The sequence below is a fragment of the Actinia tenebrosa genome, unplaced genomic scaffold, assembly GCF_029948245.1.
Source record: "Actinia tenebrosa isolate PJP-AT-01 unplaced genomic scaffold, QUT_ActTen_1.0 PGA_scaffold2__45_contigs__length_23673736, whole genome shotgun sequence".
NCBI lineage: Eukaryota > Metazoa > Cnidaria > Anthozoa > Actiniaria > Actiniidae > Actinia > Actinia tenebrosa.
The window spans coordinates 1409457-1423335 of NW_028292579.1; positions in this window are offsets into that span (position 1 = coordinate 1409457).

A 13879-nucleotide genomic window follows, 5' to 3' on the forward strand; every position below is an offset into this window, starting at 1 on the left:
GAATCCTTGCTGGTTATGGGTTCGGCGTCCTTGTATCTGCTTGCGATATCAACTACGGTCAAAGCGTATCTATAGGTCTTCTTTCTCACCTTGTCGTGCGGTAAGAAAAGCAAATCCGCCTGATGAACTTCATTAGGGGTATTTACGGTAAAGCTGGGTCTGGGAATGTACTTAGGCACGGGAAGATAAACCTGCCAGATGGTTTGTTTTCTTAGCCAGTTCTGAGCCGTTTCTTCTGATACCCTGGCCGCGGTCGCGAGTTTCTTGATGGCCGACGCTCCTCTCCAATAGCCTTCAGGCCCATAGTAAATCCTTTTGAGTTTGTCCTCAGTTCGACCCATTATATGAATAGAATCGCGCTTCGCTTGATTCAAGCGAAGGATAGGACAAGATTGATATTACGTCCGTTGAAATCCAGCGTCTTTCCGTCCACCTTAATGGTGATGTTTATGCTTTCTACCAAATTAGACAAATCATAGCTTAAAGAAATGGGAGTGTATTCTACCAGGTCAAATGGATTACCCTTAGGTAGGAATTTGGACATAAGAGAAGACTTTTCTCCATTGTTGTAACTATGGACCAAGTCGCAATAGACTTCATAAGAGGATGCGACTTTCCATTTCACAGGTATGGCTGTGTCGGTAATTGTCTTGCCCGAGGCACATAATAATGACCCCAATGGGTCAGACTTTCCAAAAGTTACTGAATAGTTTGGCATATTATGTTTGAGGGTCATTTCGTGCGGCAATCCTGTGGTGAGCGTATAACCGTGTTTTGCTAATTCCTTGGCAAGGGTGATTGGTGTGTAATGTCCATCGGGCAGCAATACGCCTTGATAATTGCCGCCGCCTTTATGCTCAGTGACCATACCATTGACTAAATTATACCAAGAATTGTACAAAGAGCAACTAACCAGCCGAACCTTATGGGCTTTAATGGGGGGATTCAAATAAGTGGTAAAGTTATTCTTGTCGCTTTCCAAAAAGACGATCATATATTTCAGGAAACACAGTTTCCTTCGTTAGAGCAGATACGCCAAAGCTATGCCTCCTGCCAGCCCTGCGACTCCTACGAAGACCAACTCACTATCTTTTTGTTTCTTAGAAGGCTGGTAGTAATTCTTAAAGTCAGGCTTCTTTAACGCCACTGTGGGATGCGCTTGCGCATAAAGTTTGAAGGCGTAGTCTGTGTTTTCGAAGTTCTTATCCGCCTGCATTTTGTCTTGGTAGTTCTTGTCCAACCAATCCCTGTAGGCTTGTCTCTTCTTATTCCAAGCTGCCACGTCCCGCTGATATTTCTCCAGCGCTAAGTCGTGTCTTTTCCTTTCAGCGTTAGATTCTGCGTTTTTATCACCGCTAACTAATCTATCCAGATATCTACCACCATAATTAGCCCCTGTAAATGCTAAAGCTGCAATAACTCCGCCTGCGACTAAGCTAACCATTATATGTTAGGTAGGTACTTTTCCTTTCGTAGGTAATCCTTTACCATGATAGCCCCGCCTACGGCAGCGGTCATTTTAGCAAAATTAGCGAAGCTCTTGCTTGGGTCTTCAGTAAAGTCTTCTTTGAGCACTTTCTTACCCACCCAACCAATACCCGCAACGATGGAAGTAATGATAGCTGCTTCTTCAACAGTTTTCAACAACGCGGTTGACATTATATTACAAAGCGAGAAGGAAAATCTAGGTCGCCACGGCACGTGGTGATAAATTTACTCCATTTCAGGGATTTTGCTTTTTCTAACCTCCACAGGTGCGTGCACGGGCGCGTGATATGTTGGTGGTTCTACCTTTTTCGTAGCCCGCCATTGTAAGTAGAGGCTGCCTGCTGCTATAGCGACTCCTAACGCGCCAATGACGTATCCCGGATTAATAAAGGATCCCTCTTCTTTTTCCTCCACCTTTTCTTCTTTTTTGGCTTTGTTCTTTTTATTCATCTCCGCGAGCTTCTTCCCCGCGGCAACTCTGCCTGGAGATTTAGCCTTGGTAATCTTCTGCTCCTCCTGAGGTTGCTCTGCCTTCGACTCTGGTTCACTCATTTATATCTAAGGACTTGAAGGACTTGATAAGTACTTGGGAATGACTTGACTAAGTACTTGACAATGACTTAAGGACGACTTGACTAAGTACTTGACAATGACTTAAGGACGACTTGACTAAGTACTTGACAACGACTTGACTAAGTACTTGACAACGACTTGACTAAGTACTTGAGGCGACTTGATCAGGTACCTCAGCAAGTGCCGCCTGGAAGACCTTTTCGACTTCTCTGTCCTTCTTGAAGTCCTTCCAAGAGGCACCAAAGGTGCCCGCAAGTTCCTTCAAGTCGACATGCTGAGCTACGTGAAGTGCCACAGAGGCGACTGCCATTAACTTACCGCACTTCAAAGACAACCACCCGCAGGTTATCTTAAGTTCTTGGGCGATAACATAGTCCTCGCTTATGTCCTTCCGCAGTTGCTCCACGTCGTCTATGGGCAGCGCAAGTCCGAGAAGCTTGGTGGCCAGCTTAATGGCTGAGTCTGCTACGGCGTCTGTGGTCTTACTTGCAAGGGCGGCCTCGTACCTCTTATGGAACTTCTTAACTTCCTCTTCTGACAACTTATTGACCTGCTCATGGGTAAGTTCCTTGCCTATCATTTCTTTGCACTTCCCAGAAGACACAAGGATGTTAAGTTGTTCCTTGAGGTTACTTTCATCTAACTGTGTGGGGACTTCATCTAAGAGCTGCTCAATCTCCATATACATTAGGAATCATAGATTCCAACCGTGTAGGGAAACCTCAAAGAGAAGATCATCTTGGAATGTTGGTGCGTTTTTAAATGCCGCATGTATTCGTGTAACTGTTCCTTGCTTATCTCACCGCCGTAGTCGCTTAAGATGGTTTCCAGGTCACTCCGGCTCGGCGTATAAAATACGACAAGTGAGCCTATGTTTTCCCTGAAGGGCTTAGAGACGCTGGTAAGCTGCTGCGAGAGCAACCAAACGCTGATATTGTCATGCCTGCCGCTAAAGGCGAGCTTCACCAACTCCGAAGTGCGTCTTTTTACGTCGTCCCCGCAGGCAATGTCGTCCAGTATGAGCAAGGTTTGCGTATCTTTAGGGAATTGTTTATGCCAGAACTTCAAATGGCTGGATAACTCGTTAGGATCCAGTATGTCCACGAAGAAGTCGTCGTCTTTCACTCCTATGCCCGTCCAGGTGCGGTTATTCACGTAGGTGGGGCATAATAGCACGATGTAGTCGAAGTGGTATCTAAAGGGTCCTAATAGCTGCTCCACGACGAACTGGGTCTTTCCGCAGCCGGTGGGTCCTACGATCAGAGCGTTACAAGGAATATGGTTCGGATCCATTATATATACGATGGACCCAGTGGAAGCAGTGCAAAGAATCGTCGCCGACGCAAAAGATAAAAGAGACACCATAGAAATGCAAAGGGAGGAGATCGATCGGCTGCGGGAGCGCGTGCAGGAATTGTATGATGAAATGTGCAGCCTGAAGCGCGCGGAGAGGTTTGGTGCGCTTTTGACGATGGCCGGTTGGGCAAAAGAAAGCGTGCAGGACTTTATGCGATATCCGCTGTAGAGCTGTTTAAAAGACACTTCAGAATGTTAAGTATAAGGTTGTTAAATTGTTAAAGTTGTGTGCTGCTTTAAAAGACACCTTAGAATGTTGAGTATAAGGTTGTTAAATTGTTAAAGTAGTGTGCTGCTTTAAAAGATACCTTAGAATGTTAAAGATAAGGTTGTTATATTGTTAAAGTTGTGTGCTGCTTTAAAAGATACCTTAGAATGTTAAAGATAAGGTTGTTATATTGTTAAAGTTGTGTGCGTGTGCTGTTTAAAAGATACCTCAGAATGTTAAAGATAAGGTTGTTAAATTGTTAAAGTTGTGTGCTGCTTTAAAAGATACCTCAGAATGTTAAGTATAAGGTTGTTAAATTGTTAAAGTTGTGTGCTGCTTTAAAAGATACCTCAGAATGTTAAAGATAAGGTTGTTATATTGTTAAAGATGTGCTGTTTTCATTAAGAATGGGATTTACACAAACCTTATTCTGAGACATCTCTTAAAATAGTAGTCTTAACAATATGACAACCTTATCTTTAACATTCTAAGGTATCTTTTTTTTCTTTTAAACAGCATCTTTAACAATATAACAACCTTATCTTTAACATTCTTAGGTGTCTTTTAAGAAACATATAATACATCCTTAACAATTTAACAACCTTATACTCAACATTCTGAGGTATCTCTTAAATGACTCATACGCATATCTTTAACAATTTAACAACCTTATACTTAACATTCTGAGGTATCTTTTAAACGCAGCTGTATGCTCCCGTAGACCTGTTTTAAAAGATACCTCAGAATGTTAACAATAAAGTTAAAAATACGTTATATTGTGGTTAAGGTACACTTAAGTATAAATGAACTGTTCAATGTGTAAAAAGGTGTTCAGCACCAAGCAAAGACTACAATACCACGTTCGTCGTGGCGTTTGCACAAAGAAACCAATTAGTAAAGTTTGTAAGGATTGTGGTAAAGAATTCAGCACCGTTCAAAAGATGCGACAACATCAAGACAAATGCATTTGTGGGCTTTGTAAGGGCTGTAATAAGGAATTCCCTAACACCTCCGAGCACCTGAAAAGGGGCGTCTGTGAACAAAGCAGACAGTGTAGTTTCTGTAATAAGATACTTAGTAGTCGTCAACGTTTACAGACGCATCGGAAAACACATGAAGTCAACTATCGATTTCTCTTTGGGAGCTACGACTTAGAAGGCGTGGATTGCTACCAATGTGCGGATATGATGAGTCGCTGCCCGCATAAAGAGGATTACTTAAGGAATCGCATAGATTACCATAAGAAGATAGTCCGTACTTTCCCCTCTTTTGAACGCGCCGAAGGCGTTCCGTGGACTAAAAGGGAGTATTGGAGGCAGGAGTGCGATCGTTGTGGTTGCATCAGAGAAGAGGAACATATCTTCAACTGCCTCGACAAATAAACGTCCTTAACAATATAACCTTATACTCAACATTCTGAGACCCTTTTAGAATGGGGTTTGCGCAAAGAGTCTCAAACCCCATTCTTATTCTCATTTATTATTATTAAGGATAATGAATAATAATAAATAAAAATAAGAACCCCTTTAAAGGTATATGCTAGCCTACTTTGTGGCATTTCTGGGAGGATTCCTAATCACCCTTTCAATATATGGACTGTATTACGTGCGAACCACCAGCTGATTGCATTACGCCCCCAAAACCACGTAAAAAAGACACCTGCCTTCATTGCGGCAAGGTATTCCTGGAAGGATCCTTTGTGGGGCATTGGTGCTCCGCGGATCCTAAAGCGCAGCGGACTTTAGCAGACATTACGAATGCAGAGGACTCTCGGGCTCATACTTGACTACGTCAAATACCCACCTGCCATCCTTTTTACCATGACTCATAACATGGGTAACGTCCTGCCCTTCGATGGCGTACCTTATCCTATCGGGCGCCCAAAGGGTGTATGTTCTTTTTTTATTCTTTAAGACCAAACGCAGGCGGTCCAAGTCTTCAAAGACCACATAATTCTTTATCTCGTAAATCTCCCCCACCACCAAATCCCTCCAGTGCGTTTGTATGAACTTTAACTCGTTAAATTTATCCTTGTCCATATATTCTATGAAATATCTTTAAGTGTGTTGCCAAAGTCTCCGAGGTTTTAAAGCCCTTACAACACCACCTGCAGGGAATTCGTAGGTGTTCAGCATACGCAGTGATCTCCCTGCAGATTTCGTCGTAGTCGCTGCTTACGAGCACCTTATAGCCGTTTTCTTCATACCTCTGTAAGAGTAGTTGCTGATCCTCAGATAACCTGCCGTTGCCTTTTGGGGTCTTTAGCTCTATGCAGAATCCACAGTAATGTGTGTGCGCATTCAAGATCATTAAGTCGGGTTGACCGCGTTGATAGCCCTTCTGCCAGCACTTTATACGTTTGCCGTCTGAATCCTGCAGTTCACCTAGACCGGGTGCTATGAGCATTTGGGGGTAAAACTTGCGGATGTAATCAACGACTTTCTTATGTAAGTCGAACTCATTTTCTATTTTGAATACCAACTTGTTGGGGCCGTCAAAGCGCCTTTCTATCTCATACTTACCGGTTTTCCTTAGCGTGGGAAGGACGTCACCTAACACCCATTTCCTGAACTTTTTAGCCTCAGCCTTTTCAGATCCGAATATCAATTCGTAAAGACCTTCCTCCGTCAAATACACGGCATTGGGCTGTGCGTTAAGGGTGTCACGCTGAGTTACACCCTTTAAAGACCTGAGAAGTACCTTATTTTCCTCTGATACGTGATCAGACGCCGCTTTTCTGGAATTTACGTAACCCAACGCCAACGCCACGGACTTCGCTTTAAAGTACAGTTTGTCGCCTTGCACTATGCATTGCAGTTTCGTACCGTTGTTTTCAAATATTTGCAGCATTGTATATCTAAGGAATATTTAACCTTAATATGCAACACTTTTAAGTTGGTTCATTTCCACGCTCAGTTGCGCGTCAGACACGACGAAGATGTAGCAGTTTATCTTGTCAGCGTCGCCCGCGGAGGAGTTCTTGGTGCGCTTGATCTCCAATGTTATGCCATCCTGCGTATTTACTAGACGTAAACCCTGGCCATGTAGGTCTTCGTCGTTAATGGTGCGCATATCAATCCACAGCGCATACTTATCCTTAAAGAATTCCTCAGGGTTAATTTGGTCGCCAAACTTACGCATTGCCTCCCGGTAGATATCTGCGGGCTTTATTCCCTGGGAGTAGACCTTGTTTGGAACGCCGTTGATATTCACGCCGACGTTAGTAATGTTGGGGTTGTGGAACGCTTCGGAGTCGCGCTTACCGGCCTCATAGGGCTTAGCAAACACCAGCATTAACCCCGTGAGACTTCTTCGGGGGAGGTTAATGCTTTGGTTGATAACCTCATCCGTCTTATCCAAGAAACTGAACGTCTTATACATCACTACGTGGTCGTAAAGGAATGCCTTTCCGGAGCTGTATTCCATGCCGGCGCTACGGGCCAGCTCTTCGCTGTACACGGTTTCGTACTGTAGCTCTAAGTTGGTGATAGAATAAGGATCAACAGTCCCGCTAATTGCGCTGTCCATGCCTCCAATGACGTTCGTAGTGTCCGCCAAGGTTACTTCAAACTGTAACTCGGATAACTGTCTGGGGTAATACACGCCATGGTTCGTAATTACTTCAAAGTCCAAAGGGATAACGTATTTGGTACCGTACGCAGTTACTACCCTTGTTGCGTCTGCTACTGCGGTTGCTCCGCTGGAGTCAGTAGGCGCCGGGTTGGTGTCGCTGCGAAGCTTACGAAGGATAACGCTTCCAATTCCCTGCTCTATCTTTTGTGCACGGTCAAAGGCCGTCAACCATAAATCTTTGTACGTGGTGTACAGATCGTACCTATTTAAGTCTAAGAGGGATTCCCCGGCAAACTTGATTCTCATCTTAGAGACGAGGTTCCTACCCACATTATTGACGGTATAGCGCTTGTCCTTGGTGCTTGGTTGTATTGCTAGGTCAAACCTTAACGCCAGGGTGCCAGGAACCAATACTAGGTTATCCGTTAGGCGGGGAACGCCCACATACAGCGTTTCTCCAGGCTTTGCGCTGGATGGCGTGAATGTGACCCGGTGAAAGGTGCGTTCTGCTTTCAGTCCGCCAACCTGCTTAGGTAATACGTTGGGATTTAACTTTGAGCTTATCATATATAATGGAAGTAGAAGGAACGGATTTTGATCCCCTTACCGAAGAAGGTCAAGTTGATATTAATGACGAAGAATATGAAACCCTGCTTCCTGATGACAATGTAGACCCCCGAGGCCTTTTTGAGAAATTAAGGAGTAAGTATGGCAGCAGGGCCCGCGATGCTATGCGTTCTTTGAGAGATAAATTCAAGTCTAAGAACCCCCACACGCCCATTCCAGAATACTTACAAATGGAATCCCTTGGCGTGCGGTCGGACTTAATAGCGGACCTCATCAAGGACCTAAGGGAGCGATACCCAAGCCTAAACCTGGCTCTTTTGGACTTCCAAATAGGAGACAAAGGGCAGGTTCAAGTTAGAGAATCGGGTAGGGAAAAATGGCACAACCTGTATCAAAGGAGAAATACCAGCCTGCTTAACAACCAGCTTCCAAAAGGAGTCACAAATGCGCTTGGAACGCCCAACTTGACGATGCTAAGCACTTTGACTCAAGAGGAAACAAAAGTTGCCAGGGAGGCCTTTATTAGAGGTATTTCGAACCCTGGCTACAAAGATGCCCTCAGATCCGCAATCAGACTGCAAGAGGAGCGCCAGGAAAAACTCAACCAATTAGAGACCGTCAAAGAGGAAAAAAGCAAACAACTTGAAGAACTTCCAAAAGATAGCGACGCGACTGGAGGCTTAATGAGATACTTAGAGAAAATAAGGGCTGAAAGGGAAGCACTTAAGAATGAAATACAGGAAAATAACATAACCATCGATGACCTTACGCGACAACTCGACTACGTAACCAAGGAAGAAGGCGGTCTTACTAGTCGCTTCGAAGCCGTCCAAGAGGAAAACCAAGCATTACATGAGCGCATAGAAGAATTGGAAGACGAATTCATTAAACAAAATGAACTAACTACTAAGAGCCATGCCGACGAAATCGTAGACTTTAGGAATAGACTTTCTAAGGCGTTGGACGAAAAAAGCGACGCAAGGAATCAGCTAAGGGCTGCTTTGAATGAAGCGGCGGGAAAAGACACGGAACTACAGCGCTTAGGACAAGAATTAATGGAGTCTGTTGACAGAGAAAGGCAATTGATGGTGGACAAGGCAGTGGCGGAGGAACAAATACGGCAACTTCGACAGGCCGTCGAAGACTTGGAGTACGAAATAGATCGACAGCGAGTAATAATCGAAGATCAAACTCGCCCTGAAGAAGAAAGGGAGGCAGCCCAAAAGGAAGTAGAAACCCTTCAGGAAAGACTGGCGGAATTACAAACGCAAATAGAAGGTAAGGAAAAGGAGCTGGGGCTTACCACCAAGGAAAAGATAAAAAGAGCCCTTTTGAAGTATGGCGTGCCGCTGGCATTTGCGGTCGCTATTTCGAGCGTAGTAGGAGTCATCCTTAGCACACTTAAGGCTACAGGCGCGGGCGTAAGCAAGTTAGGTAAGGGACTAACGGACTTGGGAAAAAAGATGGCAGCCGGTCTTCCTGGGCTGCTGGGTTCGGTTGTTTCCTTGGCACTTAGGGCCGGCGGAGAACTGTTGAAGTTCGTGGGGAATAACATTTGGATCTTGGTTGTCGCTATTGGGGTGGTACTCCTGAAGAAGATGAAGGGTTAATCTTATCCTCGTGTATTACTGGTGGCTTATCGTCGTCAGCCGCACGAGGCGTCCTCGACTGGGGATAAGTAAAGATAGTATTCGCGCCGCCTTGATAATGCGGAACTAGCGGCAGCACACTCATGGTGCTAATGGGCTTATGATTCCAAGTGGCATCCGTCGAAGGGGCATCAGTCGGGGCGGCATTTATCCGAACGCGACCCAGCTTACCGGCATTGGCGCCCGACGTAATCTTATCACTGGGGCGAATCTGTAACTTCGCATATTGACAATTAGCTATCATGTGAAAAGTTACGGGCGTCAAATCTTCTGGGGTACTTACGTTGGCCTCAAATGAGAAATGAACTGGGTTCCTATTGTTGTCTTTTTTTCTGTAAGGCTGTAATGGTCGGTTACTCTCATCAACGATCCTAAACCCAACATTACACGACCACCCCGTCGAAGTACTAATAGTACACATGATTAATCCCAGGCCTCCAACCTTTACCCACAGCCCGGTATCAAACCATTTATCATTCACGTAGTCCTTCTCCTCCAAGTAATAAAGGAACCAATCTTCCTTCGCATGTGGATTCATATACTTCAGCAAACATAGTTTGCTTCTAGAGACTAAGCACCGTAAGAGTGCTGATGCTCTTGTGATTATAAGGTCGATCTCTTTGATCCTCTATGCTATTTACCGTGACCTTTCCCGTATCGTCTACTCTTATCTGCAGCTTTACCTTTCCGTGGCAATCGGCAACCATGTGGAAAGTCCAAACGGAATGATTTTCAAGGCTGCTGGGGTTGGGCTCTACGGAAAAATGCGCAGGCTCCCTGTTGTTCGTTTTCGTACGCATAGGCTGCAGTATGCCATTCTCATCTAAGAACCTAAAGCCAACGTTGGCGTGACTATACGCGCCAATGCAAATACTACAAAGGATTAACTTCTTTCCCGAGTAGTTCAAATTCACGGACATTCCGGTGACATCAACCCAAGATGCCTGGGTGTATTTTTTCTCGCCTGTGTAAGTCGTATAGACACAATCTACTCCAGCTACGTAGGGGTTGTTCATCGCCATATATAATAGCTCAGACCAATGCTTGCGGTGGCTAAGCCGGCCTTTAGTAAGTTGTGGTCATATTCCTCAGGCGGCATAACCTTCTTTACTGGTTTCTTTGGTGGCTTTTCTACGTGCTCCTTCTTTGGCTTCTCCACGAAATGGGGAATGTTCCTAAGAGTGTCAGAGTTCACGTCATTCACCCCAAACTTCATATCCTTAGTAGCTCGTTGAAGTTTGTTGTTGTAACCCACGACGGAATCGGCGTTGATGACCAAATTACTTGGCATTAACCAACAACCCGGTGATAAGGCGTAATCTAATCTAACCTTTGATTGTTGAACCGCAAGTTGATATCTTTGAACTGACTTAGAAATCTCATTCTCGATAACAGCGCTTTCGAAGAGAACGAGGAATACTTGTTGGGTTTCCTGTGACGCACCGGAGGCACTCACGATAGGGCTGCGGGTGCTAACTTGGGCGCCAAGGACGCAATAGACGAAGGCTTCAATACTTCGGTTAATCCTTGCTTGGTTCTTCAGGCCAATGCCTTTCGCGGCAAAGAAAGGCGCCCACGGGGTTCTCTCTTTGCTTTCTATGAAATAAATTAGGTTGCCTTTTGATGCTCTACCTCCAAGGTCGGAGAATTCCCATTGACTTGGGTAGCCCATGCCCGGAGTTTCTATGCTGGCTCCGACATACGAAGCATAAGTGTACGTTTCTCCTAAACCATGTGCGGCACCTTCTTTATTACGGAAGTCAGGATTGGTGAGCTTGAATTCATTCTTTAATCTCTCCCATGCAACTTTGTCGTATTTATTATCCATCGCGTTAAAGATTTTATCGCCAGGAAGCGGCGCTCCTAATTCAAATAATATCCTACGAATTGTAAAAGCGACGTGAAATCGCAGGAAAGGAATATGGAACATATCCGTGGCTATTCCACATCCTTTCGTGGCAGCCCAAACAGCAAAGTTCAACTGCTGCGGCCAATACCGCATGTTGGGCCCTGATAACCATTCACGGGCTTCTTTTCCTGAGGTATGTTTCATGGCGGTTTCTTTGAAGATGTCTCTGATCTTTATTTCGAAAGCCGCAGGGCCCACGGGTATTCCGAGGGTAGTGACCATCTTTGCAAAGTTATTTGCGCCGCCTTTGTTGTTGTAAAACGGGTAATCCTCCGTTGTTGCCAGTAGATTCTTTGGAAAATTAGGCTTTGGTGGTGGTGGCGGTGCGGGCTTTTTCGGCTTGGGAGGAGGGGTGTTGTGGTGTGGTGGCGTCTTGGGCATACTATGGTATGCAAACGGATACGTCCTCCTCCTAAATACGTCATTCCCAAAAGCGTCGTACATTAGTATATAATGGATGTTATACCTTCAGCACCTCAGTTGTACCCAGATGTTCCCAACGAATTAAACGCCGAGAACTTTCGTCTGAATAAAGCGAACTTAATACTGGCTTACTTGGAAGGGCAAGCGAAACACTACGAAGAGGTCAGGAAAAAGTACGCCAGAGCCCGAAGCATACTACACAAAATCGCGATAACTTCCGGCTCCATGTCCGTGGCGTTAACAGGCACTGGCGTTGCTACCTCACTCACCGGTCCTGGAGTAGTCGTTGGTGTTCCCTTGGCTAGCGTCGGCGCCGTCTGCGGCATCGTTTCCGCCGTTATGACAGGCATTATGAAGAAATTGTCCGGTAAGATATCCAAGCACGACACACACATAGCCCTGGCAAGAGCAAAGGCTAACACCATTGCCGATTTGGTCTCCCAGGCTTTGCGGGACCGCCACATAAACGACACCGAATTCTATCTAATCCTCGCGGAGGAAAAGAAATACGCGGAGTTAAAGTCGGGTAATAAAAAAACCATCGTGAAAGATCTTTCCGAGGAATCTCGCAAAAAGATCTACCAGGAGGCAAAAGAGGAGCTCCAAAGAAAACTCGCTCAGTAGACATCTGCTTTGAAAAGAACGTAGGGGGATTTCGACTGCACATTTCATCTTCTCGGAATCCATTCTAATAGGGAGTGGTTGGGGTCTATTTTGTAAAATATTTCGTAAATTACGTCGGGGTAATAAGGAATATCCTTATCCAGCCGACAGAATAACCACTCGGCCCTTTGCATATCTGGGACATGAGGAATACGCCTACCGGTAATTTCAGACAAAAGATAGGGAATAGCTTTGTAATATTTCCCTAGCTTTAATTTTTTCAATGTCTTTCGTAGACTTTGTGGGGTTGGCTCTTCTAAGTGGTCTATGATTTTCTGCCTTACTTCATCGTCTAAATATACCGGATGTAAACCTTGGATATGACTCATCCAGTCTCGGAAGTATCTTATTCTCTTATATGGGGTCTTCGTACGACCTCCATTGGCGTAATACTGCTCTTTGGTAGCATTTGGTACGGCATTACGAATATTCTTACCACACTCGTAACACTGTGCTGACGTGTCGTCTTCTATTTGCATTTTTTTACCACAACACCAAAAGGGTTCTGGCTTAGGTACGATAACTTTAGGTCTTAGACAAATCACACAGAAGTCATTGGTGAACTTCTTACATTCATGCATCGTATATTTATAAGATATTTTTTACCTCCGTTTGCAGTACCCAACAGAGCAGCAGTAAGGGACTTTTCGCGCTGCCACCCGATCGCGCAAGACCCCCTGTAGGGCCTCGTCACTGCTCCAAAAACCCCACCCCCCCCTGGTGTTTTTCGATTTGTGATTTTTGGCAATGCCGGCGATTCGCGAGTCCCCCTTACTGCTGCTTTCCCTAAAGTATCATTCTTATTCTCAAGGGAATGACCTGGTCTGTATTGAGACTCGTTTTACTTTGCAGCTGAATTGATACAGTAGTTCTGATATTTCCAGTTTTCAAACATTTTATAAACCGGTGATTATTCCAGAACATATCCAGTATTTGGCGGCTATTGTTGTTTTGATTCTAAAACTTTTTTCCCACTTTTCTTTGTGTCGTGTCTTTTCTGTACCCCTCCTTCTACCATGGTTCTTAGTATTGAAACGACTGTTTGCATTTGATGTCATAATAAAATAGAGCAACAAATTACAAGAGTTTGAATCATTCCTTAAAACAATACTTTGCTTGGATACTGTTGTTGGTATTGTAATTGAGGTGTTCTGTATAGTTAAACTCACTTGTTCATCATGTTTGCAGACTGTCCAGGCCTTGACAACATCATCACATCATGCTTGGCTGAAGATGCTGACAACCTGTTGACAAAAGGCAAAGATATTGATTTTAGTTCGAGTAGCATTCCCTTGAGTGTTATTTCTTTGTGTTATAGTTAAAAAGGTAAAGGTCTACCCAATAATAAAATATGAGTGAAATTGATGCTCAATTTTTTTACTGGCATCTTCTCTTACAGTGTGACTATTTAACCATTGTAACCTAGACAGCAAGAACCAATCAAATTGTAGAATGAAAAGAATACATGAA